General features: G+C 36.2%; 1 pseudogene; it reads right to left on the bottom strand.

Moving 5' to 3' along the window:
• Positions 1-2,178: 2,178 nt before the first annotated feature.
• Positions 2,179-3,494, bottom strand: LOC116574945 (annotated as a pseudogene).
• Between the last annotated feature and the right edge of the window lie 1,208 nt (positions 3,495-4,702).

Raw genomic sequence — 4,702 nt, 5'->3', positions numbered from 1 at the left:
ACAAAGGACAAAGCAATAGTGAAACAGAGGACAAGTTCCATCAGCCTAATATACATATAAACTGGGGTATCCTCCAAAAGGAAAGAATATTTGAAAAAATAACAGCCAAAAATAGTCTACATTTGATTGAAATGAATTTTTCACTCAATAATATCAGAATACATATTGTTTAAAAGTTCACATGGAACACTTACCATATAGACCGTATTATGGACTATAAAACAAGCCTTGACAAACTTTAAGGAATTCACAATACATAAAATATGCTCTTTGACAAAAATAAAATTTAAATTTAAAATTATTAACTGGAAAATACTTGGAAACATAATAACATATTCCCAGATAAACTATGGATCAGTAAGTAATCAAAAGGAAAATTACAAAGTGTTTTGAGTGAGATGAAAACAAAGACCAATAATCAACATTTGTGCAGTACATCTAAAGCAGTATATACAGGGAATAGCACTAAATGGCTATATTAACAAAGGAAAAAGTTCTTAAGTCAACAACCTCAGTTTCTATCTTGATCCTATAATGGTGTATGAAACTCAACATATGCAGAAAAATAAATAATAAAGAGAGGCAGAGAAATCAACCAAAGGGATAATAGCAAAATACAGAAAATCAATAAACAGACAAAGCTGATTCTTTGAGAAGGTCAATAAAATTAATATACCTCATGCTAGACAAATCACAACAGAAAACTCTGATAATAGCCCTTGGAGATTAAGTATTATTATTATCCTTATTTCCAAAGGAGAAAAATGAGGCACAAAGTTACATGACTTGTTCAATATTTCACAAATAATTAGTGTAGCCAGAATTCAAACCTAAGTGATTATCCTCCTCCAGTGATGCTCTTTAATATATATTATGCTATGTAATGTTTATTTATATAATTATAAATTCATATTAGTATATCTATAGCTACATAATTATATATGGATATAATTTAGTAAATAATTACATACCACTGGAGCCAATCTCTAAACACATTCTGCCTCTTTTTCACTTTTAAGCATATCTTGAACATCTATATACATCTGCATACATGACTCGCTTCATTCTTTATATTTGCTTCATTCTTATATTCTTTATATTTCCATTCAATGAATGTCCCATAATTCACTTAACCAGCCCTTTCCTGGTAGACATTAATTAGTTTCCTACTGCTAAAAAATGGACTCTGAAAAACAATCTGAGGGTTTTGAAGGGACGGGGGGTGGGTGGTTGGGGTACCAGGTGGTGGGTATTATAGAGGGCACGGATTGCATGGAGCACGGGGTGTGGTGCAAAAATAATGAATACTGTTATGCTGGAAAAAAAAAAAAAAGAAAAAAAATGTACAATTAAAATTATTATACATATACCTTTGAATTAACAAGTATATATTTACTGGCAGTATAAATTTTTAGCAATAGAATTTGCTGCTATAAAGTTTTTTTTTATTTTTTATAGATTTTGACAAATTAGTCTTGAAACATGCTGTACCAGCTGACATGCCCACATAAAATGCACAAGATTCTTGTTTTTAACTTCCTAGAGAATCTTGTGTATTAAAATTATTTTCAATTTTTGTCAATGGGATAGGTAGAAAATTCTAATTAAAATAAAATAAATTAAAATAAAATTTTTAAATTATGAGTGAAGTTGAATTATGCAAGGTTTTTATTACCTCATAGAGACTCTTTTTTTTTTTTTTCATTTAAGACAGGAATTCTTTATTCAAACCCATCAGAGAAATGGACAGCTTGAGTCTGTAACCAAGTGTTGTGGTTTTGTTTCTTCCTTCCTTTCTTTCTTTCTTTCTTTTTTTTTTTAAGATTTATTTACTTTAGAGATACACAGAGAGAGAGAGAGAGAGAGAGTACATGAGCAGGGGATAGGGCAGATGGAGGAGAGACAGAACCCTTAAGAAGGCTCCCTACAGAGGGTGGAGCCAGAAAGTGGACTTGATTCCAGGACCCTGAGATTATTACCTGAGCCAAAATAAAAAGCTGGTCACCCAACCAACTAAACCACCCAGGCGCCCCAGAAAGTATTGTGTTTTAAAGCATATGTCAGTCATTTTACATGAAAGTATACCCTATTACATACAAATCAACTAATGAGAGCACAACTTTTCAGTGTTTAAAACAGAATAAGCTACCCAGTAAGGGCAGCACATTTGTGACCTTTTTAACTATAGTATTCCTCTCCTTCTTCATCTTCTTCTTCAACAGAGTCCACACCAACCTCCTTATAATCCTATTCAAGGGCAGCCATATCCTCACAGACCTCAAAAAACTCTCCTTCCTCCATGCTTTCACCCACATACCAGTGAACAAAGGCAGTTGGCACACATCAGGTCAAACTTGTGGTCCAGGCAAGCCTAGGCCTCAGCAATGACTGTGATGCTGCTCAGCGTGCACACAGCTCACTGTACTTTGGCCATGTCTCCACCAGGTACAAAGGCTGGTAATTAATGCTGACTTTGGGACTGGTGGGGCAGCAGTCCACAAACTGGATGGCATATTTGGTCTTGATGGTAGCCATGGCAGCACTGACATCTTTGGAAACCAAGTCATCATAGTACAACAGGTAGCAAGCCATGCATTTACCATGGTGAAGGTCATATTTCACCATCTAGTTGGCTGGCTCAAAGCATTCATTGGTGATTTCAGCTACAGAAGCTGTTCAGAGTCAGCTTTCTCAGCAGAGATGACAAAAAGCATATGTGGCCAGAGGAAGGTGGATGTGGGACAAGTCACAAAAGTTGGTCTGTCTGATTCTGTCAGATGAACATTCAGGGCTCCATCAAATCTGAGGAAAGCAGTGATTGATGACACAATTTGACCTATCAACCAGCCTACTTAGGTTATTGTAAGTTGGGCATTCAGTATCAATATTTCTAAAACAGATATTATAGATGGCCTTATTGTCTACCATGAAGACACAATGAGTGCTCCCAGGTGGTGTGGGTAGTGAGGATGGAGCTGTAAAGCTCAACTAAAGCTGTGGAAATTGGTGAGGGCAGAGGGGGGGATGAGCTGGGTAAATGGGGAACTCCAGCTTGGACTTCCTGCCATAATTATCAAAGGAATGTTCCATCAGTGGGTTGGTGAACCCTGAACCATTCCCCTCCAAAGTTGTGGAAAGCCAAGAAGCCCTGAAGACCTGTGCCCTGGTGGGCCAGTTGGTGAATTTGGTCCAACACAAGGTCACTGATTTCCTTGTAGAGCCCTAGGGTTTAGTTATTGGCAGCAATTTCCTTGCCTGTAATGAGCTTCATCAATTACTGTGGGTTTCAGGTTTACAAACACTGCCCTGGGCACATGCTTTCCAATGCCCATCTCACTGAGGAAGGTGTTGAAGGAGTCATCTCCCCCAATGGTCTTGTCACTTGGCATCCAACCTTCTGGCTGAATGCCATGTTGCAAACAATAGAGCTCCCAGGAGGCACTGACAATATGGACACCAGCCTGGGTAACATGGAGGGAGATGCATTCATGCATGGTTGCTTCTTCGTGGCTGCTGAGCAGATGGCAGACAGGAGGAGGTTGTTTCTTCTTATAGTGCAACTTTCAGATGGTCAACATAAGAGAACCTGCTGAGAACTTTTTATTCTATTTTTTCTTCATTCTCTTTCCCCTACCCATCCTCCTTGAGATTTTACGACTATTGGTAACAGCCATTTTTAAATTAAAATAATTTATTTCTTATGTGTACAGCAACTTTATTAGCCTGACATTTATATATCAATAGTTATGGAACATTTTTTCCATTTAGAATACTGAATTTTTGTTATGCAGAGATAAATATTTCAATTTCTTTTACCTTTTTCTTTTGTCATGTTTTAAAGGATTTCCTCCACCAAGGTTAGAAAATGAATTTGCTATTGTTTCCTTATGGCAATATTATGACATCATTGTTTACATAGAGGTTTTTAATCCACCTGAGATGTATTTGTACCCTGCTTGTCTAACAATCAGATATTTAATAAACTATCTTTTTTCCTACTCTTTTGAAATAACACCTCTATATTATACTAAATTTCCACACTAAATTTGTCATACGGAATTGCCATGTTTTCTTCCTTAGTCTTTCAATTAGTCAGCTTGCCAAATAAAATATTTTATTTATATTACATTCTCTTAGTATTTTAAGCCCTTCAACAGATGAATGGATAAAGAAGATACGGTACATACATATAATGGAATATTACTCAGCCATCAGAAAGAATACCCAACTTTTGCATCAGCATGGATGGGACTGGAGGAGATTATGCTGAGTGAAATAAGTCAAACAGAGAAAGTCAATTATTGTATGGTTTCACTTACTTGTGAAGCATAGGAAATAACATTGAGGACATTAGGAAAAGGAAAGGAAAAGTGAATTAGGGGAAATTGGAGGGTGAGACCAACCATGAGAAACTGTGGACTCTGAGAAACAAACAGGGTTTTGGAAGGGAGGAAATGGGGGGGTTGGGTGAGTCTGGTGGTGGGTATTATGGAGGGCACATATTTCATGGAGTACTGAGTGTGGCACATAAACAATGAAACTTGGAACACTGAAAAAATAACATAAAATTTTTTTTAAAAAAAGAAAAGAAAGCACTTTTAAAGTTTGCTTATTTTATTTTGTATGCAGATATCAGTATAAACATCAACTTTAAAAAGAATTCCTGCTGCTGTTTCTTATTATGTTTACATTAGGCTAACAA

Source organism: Mustela erminea, chromosome 16, assembly GCF_009829155.1.
Source record: "Mustela erminea isolate mMusErm1 chromosome 16, mMusErm1.Pri, whole genome shotgun sequence".
Lineage (NCBI taxonomy): Eukaryota > Metazoa > Chordata > Mammalia > Carnivora > Mustelidae > Mustela > Mustela erminea.
The sequence above is the reverse complement of the archived record's forward strand: the minus strand, read 5'-3'. Positions and strand labels throughout refer to the sequence as shown.